An 8,963-nucleotide genomic window follows, 5' to 3' on the forward strand; every position below is an offset into this window, starting at 1 on the left:
TGTAGCCTTATGATTATTATAATAATGGTAACAACAATAAGTAGAGAGAATTGAAAACTGAAATATACACCACCTATTCACAAATTTATCTCTTACCCAAATCCTCAGATAATATCCTGATGTTAAAACCAACGTGAGTTAAATCTGGCATATGTCTTTCTGAAAGTAAAATCACTCTAGTAAAATAAAATAGAACATTAAGTAAAAAAACATCTATTTATCTAAAACCCATARTAGTCCAATTTAGAATTAAAATAAGAAAAATATTTAAGAAAAATGTCTGTTGGAATAAAAATTCTTCACCTAAATTCATTAGATTAATAACATTACTTTCTGTTTCTCATTAGATATAATTGCTATTGTCCATGGTTAAAATGGAACACACTGGTTTCCTCTGCTGGGTGTCAAATAGCTTTTATGAACTAGCCTGGCCTTTCTGTTCTCATGGTTTCACAGTGTGGTTAGGAGTTCATGATTTAAAACTACACATGATCATATTTATCTTCTAGTATAAATAATAATAGACTTCTTTTCTTGCTTAGCTATTGGATTATTTAGTGCAACTGCTGGGCAGTCTTCTTTGAAAGTAAACTCAGGAAATGCAGTGATTTTGTTGTGAATGCTTCAAATAGCAAAAAGATAGTACACGGTGTACTATATTTATATTCTGCTGCAAATACCAGAAAACAAATTCACATTCTTTTATAACTCCAAAATCACCTTTCTTCCCTTTTCAGGCAAAAACTATTCTCCTCACAATAGCAAGTCAAACCCATTAAGYTAAGACAAGGGGGATACTGTGTGTCACAAAACGAAGTAATTTAATTTAGGCAGTATTATCAATGATGCCCAATTCCAACCATTGAAGCTGCCTTTACTAACCCCGTCTGTCCCTCTATCAAAAAGCTATTTATTCTTCATTACTGGCCATCCCTGGGTTATAGGGATTCATTGTCACTGTAGTAACTTAGAGGAGGAACAGTCAGTGCAATGATATTATGGAAATAGCCATTTCATATCTCATGGGCAAAGAAGTATTGAGTCACAGTTCTCTGGCAGTTGTCAGCAGTGGTGAAGCCTTGCCTGTATCATCACCCTCGAGAATTCATTAYATTTGTTTGGATTACAAAGATGTAAGAGAAAGGGAAATAATTTCACTGGAGAAAGGCACCCCACTGCAGAGATCCCATCCATGCAATTCCTACAGAAGTCTATATGCAAGGTCTGCATAACAGGGGACAAAATGTGCTCTGGGGACACAGACTGCCCACTTGAGATCAGAAGCTTCCAAACCAACAGGGTTCCACCTGGGCTGTAGGTGAAAGGGTAGTTTAGCCTTGTTCTTGATCTATCTCAAATCTACTCCTGCCTCCTCACCAGACACCAGAGCACAGGTYCGAGAGAGCCTCATTTCCAGTACTGAGATTTCAAAAGGTTTTCTCTCATTTGTCTTTCAATCTGAGGGCATGAAAAGTAGTAAGATCTTATTACATGGAAGGCAATGAAAGTAAATGGATGCTCAGATAGGTCGTGCCTTTTTTTTAAGAAACACAAATTAAATTTATTAATTTTGGGTGCTTCTTGGCTTCACAGCCATTCTCCAGCAATCTGACTTAGCAGTTTTCTCCTCCATTCAAAAACGAATTTTAAACCCTAAGGTTTGATCAGAGCTCAGTGGTATATGTCTGTTTATTAGACATAAACATRTTCAAATCCTTGTTTGTTTGAAACTGGCAATATAAATTTTCAGCCCAGATTTCTGCCTGCTTACTAAAAAAATGGCTTTAAATGTCTGGATGTTTGGGGKTTTTTTTAAAGCTAGGAGAAAAGCCTCGGTTTTGGAAAGCAAAACGTTTCAGGTGGTTAATTTGAGCCATACAAACAAAAGAAGAAATTTTTTCCTGCTTTCTAAAGTAGGTTCCAAGCAAAGKCACATTATCTTTCCTAGATATTTTAGTTCATTTTAAACAGGATGGTAAAATATTAAGCCGTTGATTTTCTGAGCCCTTATGTGCAGTTATTTATTATAAATTATAAATGTTATATTACCATAGGATGAAGTCAGAAGCAGCTGATGCAAACACAATACAGTGCARCTTACTCTTGTGTAACAGCTTTTATAAAAAAACATAAAAGAACCTTTTATATGTAACAATACACTTACAAGCAYGATTCTCAATTGTGCCCAGTAGTGCTAAGTTAAGTAGAAACATGAAAATAAATAAAAAACCCATTTGTGATCTATACAATGGCCAGGTACAACACACTGCAGCAGTAGTATGGAGCAGGAGAATGGCAGAGGATGGCATTGCTTTTCCTGATGRTGTCTGGGAAAGGTGAGTTTTGTGAGGCTCTGATTCATTCCTGACAGTCCCCAAAGAACTGGGAGGAAGAAGATAATTCAAGTGTAAGCAACAACCCAGAGAGATGGAAGGGATCTCTAGAAGATGCAGATGATCCTCTGTTAATGCAGGAATATGCCTTTAATGTGCAACTGAGAGAGATATCACCTGTATACACCCAAATTATATGTATCAAATTGTAGCTGTTTCTACAGTGGAAAGGAGAAATTAGTTTAAGAATTYATGCCATGAAAAGTATGGACTACTTCACCATTAACTTCAGCACAACATCCTTTTTCTGTATCAAAGGCCCAAGCTTCTTCAGCATCTATAAGGTGAGGGAAGTATTTGAGCTTTAAGCTCTTATATGAGAGAGAATTTATTTTTCCAGAAAAACTTCCTCCTCCGGTCAATTTTGAATGCAGTGTCCTCACAATGTCTTTCATTGGTTTTCATCCCTTTAGCAACCTTTTCTTTCTTCTGTCCTCTGCTGCCTCCTTGTTTCTTTTTCTCTGCATACGCGGTTTCCAAGAGATGTTTGAGCACACATTTCACTCCTGCATAGTTTTTCTTCTGCCTTAACTTTTWCTTCAAAATTACTTTTGCCATGTCTTTTCTCTTTTCACCAGCAACACAATTCTCGACAGTTAAAGGTGTGTATTCTTATTGTTGAGTGCCTTGTTTCCAAATACCARTGAAGAGTCTTGCACCTGCTTCCGTTATCCTGCTAGAGCTCTGAAAAAGATGGAATATGTAAAATGGAAGATATTTCTTCCAATTTGTCAGTGATCTTACTGTGTACAAGCAATACAAAGCAACTTTGTGTCAATATAAAAATACCTAGTGTAAAAGTTCAGCATATTATAAATATCATAAATATTATAAATATTATAAATATTATAAATATTATAAGTATTATAAATATTACAAATATTATATAAATATAAAATCTCATTCAAATATGAAACAGTCATCTTGATTCCAAAATATTCTGTAATCTTTAAGATGAAAGGATTCTGAGTAAAAATAATACACATTGCCCCATAATTCTGTATTGAATAGAAATCCTAAATTTAAATAACAAATAAAAAGAAAAGTGTCAAAATTGCAAATTTAAGAGACTATTTATAATTATGATCTAATAATTTTTTTGAGTTTTCATAAATAGAGAAGTAATCATGAGAAATACGTTTTGCATGTCAGTGTAATATAAAGGACACATATTATATAAAATGAGGAGGAACAAAAAGTTTTGCTCATCCCACGATTATAATAATTGCCAAAATTTCTCATTCGTTCRAATACAAAGAGCTTCATTCAGTAACTAACAAGGCCTTCCTCAAGCAAATTCCTCTTGGACTCATCATTTTCTCTACAGTTTTCACAGYCTTAAATGCAAATCACAGCTGCACAATGGCAAAATTCATCTATCATGATATACTATTAGATATACATTCAAAGCCTATACAAAAGCATGCCTATGATGTAATGATGTGCAAAATGCAGAATACACATTATTCAAAATATAAGATAAAAATGCTATTTCAATCACTGCTAATTTGCATTTCATATTCCCAAAACATCATAATACTATTATAAGGTATTGATCCAGTATGATCATTTGATTTCACATCAATACTAATATGACTTTTCTGTGATCTGTTGACATGTGGAATTTTCTGAGTGAAATACATACATACCAATATCCAACTATTTTCACCAGTAAAAGTAGATTCAGCTGTTCTGTATGAAAAACTGTTGGTAAAAATGTAGATCACCCTGTCCCAAAACTTGAATTAGATTTTACTGGTAGACTTAGTTTACTGCTTTCCAAAATCTCTTTCATTTACCTCTTTGATATAGTGGTGTCTTTCTGATACCCTGTGCTGGCTGGAGCCATATTCAACATCCTAAGCAGAAAGTGTGTGTAGCAAAAGCAGTTATGCCATTTAGGAGCCAGAGTCCCTCAAAACCTCATTCCCATCCTCATCGTGGTTGTTCAGGACCTGACATAAATACTATAGGAATAACAGCCTTCCACTGAACATCTGTGAATTATGTAAACAATATTGTTTATTATGGAACAGTTTTTGCTTTGATGATTTTTGCAGACAGATGTCAAAATCGTGTGTCTCACCACCATTTGATTTCTTCTCTCCCACTAGATAGGCATTCTGAATGATACTAAAATAGCCTTTAATWTTCTCAGTGTTTCTGAGGCACTTCTTTCCACTAAATCCCTGTTTTCAATACTACCCAAGAGTTTCAGCTGACACCATTCTGTTGGTTTCTTCTGGTGGTTTCCAACTTGAAGCTTACCTATTGATCAAGGATRATCATTGAGTAGTTTGGGTTGGAAGGGAGGATCTTGAAGAATACCCACCTTTTCTGCAGATACCCTGACAGACATCCCTTTCCTCACCTGTACACACACAGACACCCACAGAGCCAAAACAATCTCTGCTAAAGACAACAGCAACATCTACATCCATTTACTTGGAGCAGACTTGGATTTTAATGGCATGGAAAATCTGAAGGGGAGAATGCAGCATGTCTGGGAAGAGTGCTGTGTGCTGATAGCTCTCAGTCTTTTTACTGTCACAGAAAGCAGCACACAGAAGGCAACMACGTTCATCTTACATGACTGTCTACAGGAAATTAGTAAAAACTAGCAAAAAATGGATTGATCACAGATTCATCCCAAAATGAGCCATCCCAGTTTCCACACAGAAGCCAAAGGACCTAAAGAACAGACAGGGATTGGCATTTGTCTCAAGTAAGATGTGCTTCTTTTAATCATCTGCCAAAACCTGAAAATGGTTTACAACCTCAACATTGCTGCTTCTTTACTGCAGGGTTACTGATGGGGGCTTTTTCACTTTTTGTTACACGTGACAGAGCTGTGACCCTTCTTGCCCACATGGAGTTATAGYTCATGTTGAAGACTACCAAGTAGCTGAAGTAAGGGTCCAGCCCTTATGTGGGACAAGTCAATWTGGTCATAACATTCATCTTTAATTCCAGGTACAATTTTCCTCTATACTTTCAGATGGAGTCCACATTGCAGGAAGATAAACCCCCAAGAATTCCAGGCTTGTCTGGCTTCAAAACTTCCTTCCAGCCCCATTGGCCTTCTGAACCAAAAGTGGAATACCAGAAGTAATAAAATCAAAACTAAATCCAAYGAGTTTATGTTTCTGACAGCCCCCCTGCCCCCACTGCCTCCCCAGTTATTAGGYAAAAACTTAATCAGGGCCCCAGAGCCTAATAGGAGACAAATTCTAATGGATGATCCACAGTAATATAAATTTCATAGTGAGTTTGTTAGAGCCCTATCGTCTCCTGTCTGCTTCTCTGAATGTATTCTGTATAAACAATGCATAATAGTGTATGTCTTACTATCTGCTTATTTTCACACACCACTTTATTTACTTTTGAATGCAGCAGCATGTTTCAGTATATAATTTCAGAACCTAAAAACTTAATCAATGTGCTATTTACCTGAGYATTAACTAGAACAAGTCTATAAATGCATTAGAAAAAAAATTTCTTAGATTGTAAATAAACTTTTAAGAGCTGATCCAGTGCCAGTCCTTTCAACACCTGTCTGGATATAGGCAATAATTTTAGTTAATGGCACAACACAAGGTCCCAGGGTACACACATAAGCCCACACTTTCCGAGAGAGATTCAACCAGGRATTACATAAGAGGTTTCAGTAAAAACTGCAGCCTTGTTCTCATCACGAACTGTTACCCATTAATTTTGTCTGTAACTGTAAACATAAAATTCATCCTTCATTTAAGATCTCTTCACATCAAACATAATCAGCTTATGAAAGAAATACGATCAGTATAAAAAAAAAGATGTAGTTTCTATCTTACATGTGAGTTCAGCTTTGTCTCCCCTTCTCTTCAACAAATGGAAACTTCCATATTGCCTTTCCTCTTCAGCAGCTCTTGTCAGGTATTTTTTCTTACTTTTCTGAAATTCTGTTAGAGGGAGTATCTCTTTGACCACTGAGGATATGAATGTCCCCATCAAAACCTTTCTTGCACTCCCTTGGCAAAAGATGAATCTTATATGACTTGAGTTTCAGTGAAGAAGTCAGTGAACTCATTTTGACTGCAATGAAATGAAAAGCCTGTTGATTAGCATAAAGGCATTGGTATACTTTCCTGGTTAGCACTTGGGGTTGACTAGTAATAATTTGATTGATTGAAATAATTTTTACTGGGAGGCTAGAAATKCCCAGCTGCCAATAATATGTCATTTTACATAGGAGCCTGGGACCACCCATCAAGAATCATTTACAGACTGCAATCCTACTTGGAAAWAAAATAAGCAGAGCAAATGCAGATGAGCTTTGGTGAGTTGTCTTACAGAAATGATATAGCTCAAACAAGCAGAACAATCAAAACAAACAGAAGAGCTACAGACTGATGTAGCCATGGCTGGACCCACAYTGGTGACACCACAGCCAAGAGCAGTGATCTAGCTGTGGCCCCAGTAACAGCAGCTGATAGGCGGCCAGGAATTTTTAGTGGGAATGGAGCTCCGAATTTTAGCCTGAGCAAAATCCCTATTTGAATCATGAAAGAAAATGCCCCAGCCCATTTGACTAGGTGTTTTTTGCTCTTCTTTTAAGGCTAATTACCATTAGCCTCTGAGGCATGCAGCATTGCTCTGACCTGCTGCTCCTGACAGCCCAACAGAGGACGTTTCAGTTCTGTGTGGGAGCTGCTGCATCCTTGAGTTAGCCAACACGGAGACCTTTGATTAAACAGCTTAACACTATTTCCTTCTGCTAACCCATTCCCTTGTGTGGGGGCTGGAAGTACCTTGCCTGAAGGCACAATGCATCCCTACAGGCAAGAATTCAGGATTGTCTAACCCTGCCTCCCTGCCTTCTAATTCTAACTGGCTTCTTCTGAGAAGAGAGGCCTTTTTAACTTTCCAATGACCTCTTGACTTAGACATCGTTTTCCTTCACTGTGGCAAGAACATACCTTTCCATCTTTCTTACTGTCTCGTTCAACCTCATTGGATTCATTGACACAAGCAGGCATAGATACATAAAATTGCTGTAATYGGGTCAGGCCATAGGTCTGATAGCGGCCAGCGATGATTGCTTAGAGAAAGAACAGAAGAAGAGCAGACACAGAAGGACCCTTCCCTTTGACAAATCTCTTCTACCAGCAGTTTCAAGACCATCAGAGAGCTGGAGTTTGCATCCAGACCATCAACTTATGATACAAATACTAAAATATCAAATAACAGCTAATACAAAACCCACAACTTTTTTGAACTCATAAATATGTTTTTCATTAAACAACACAAATGCATATCTGCAATTGTATATGACAGATCCCTATGTGTGAGCCATCAATGTGTTTTGCTATGCTTCTGTATTTGCAAGGAGACAGATGGACTGGTCTTTTTTTCATAATAAACACATAAAGTAATTTATTTTTTTTTTATCAACAGGCTTTCCCTAATTATCTTTTAAGCTATTTTCATTGCACTCTCTCTCCCTCATCCTACTCTGCTTTYTATTAGAGGCCTCTCAATTTCTATGATCCAATCTTCTCGTTCCTCAGCCCTGTTACCGACAAAGGTGTCACACACACACTCCCTACCTTTGTARCTAGGTTAAAGATCAGCTTGCACAGACAAGCTGCAGTCCTGCAAGCTGTTCAGCACTATGGACCTCTTCTGCACTCCCTGAAATCACAGTCTAGTCCTTAAAATGTTCAGTATGCTTTGGCCAATTTCATCAAGCTTAGAGACAAGGCCCTATAAGAGGCATTACTAAATCTGCCACAGTGCACAGTACATTGCACTCTGTAACCTGCTAGTTTTGCAACACAATAGTACATTTCTTCTACCATTTGAAATATAATTCAGTCCTATTTCTCCTGTGTATTGCTCTGTAAGGGAATCAAGTATCCCTACCCATAAAAGTGCTAGAGCTTAACAGAAAAAATGGCATGATGCTCAATGATATTCAATATCASTATTCATGTGACTGGGAAAAGCATTGCTTACAAAACAGCCAGTGTCATTTGAAATGCAGAGGGTGTTTTTCTTCTTGCAAAGCAGTGCAGACTGGTGCAGGTAAAGTCTCAGCTGGGTGCAGCTGGTTGGACAAGCACAACAAAACAGTGCTTCTGCCTTACCAAACATGCCCAGACTTAAACTTGTGAGGTTTTTTGTTTGCTTTTGGTTTTGCTTTTTAAGTAATGGAACCAAAATCAGACAGTTCTTGAGGCAAGCAACGGCAAGGCCTCCTGTCTCCTTACTTTTGGGTATATGAACCTCCTCACATTTATTCCCTCAGGGAACAAAGAARAGAAGTGTCCAGATCTGGGTCTCTCTGCCTAGCTGGTCAGGAGCTGTAGGAAGGCATCTCTGCTGGTGTCCAAGTCTCCACAGCGCTCTGCTCCCTGCCGGCCTTCTCTCGTAATGAAGGAAAGATTTGACCCTACCACATCTCTGCTTCTGGAGGGAAAAGTAAAGCTCTCTCTTAGGGCAATTTCAGCTCCCAGGACCCTTGTGCTGCCCCGACTGTCCTAGCAGCTGCCCGACGAGCATTTCTGTCTTTCACATCCTCTTCCTCTG

This window comes from Malurus melanocephalus, unplaced genomic scaffold, assembly GCF_030028575.1.
Source record: "Malurus melanocephalus ecotype Western Australia unplaced genomic scaffold, MMel_1.1 scaffold_157, whole genome shotgun sequence".
NCBI classification, from domain to species: Eukaryota; Metazoa; Chordata; class Aves; order Passeriformes; family Maluridae; genus Malurus; species Malurus melanocephalus.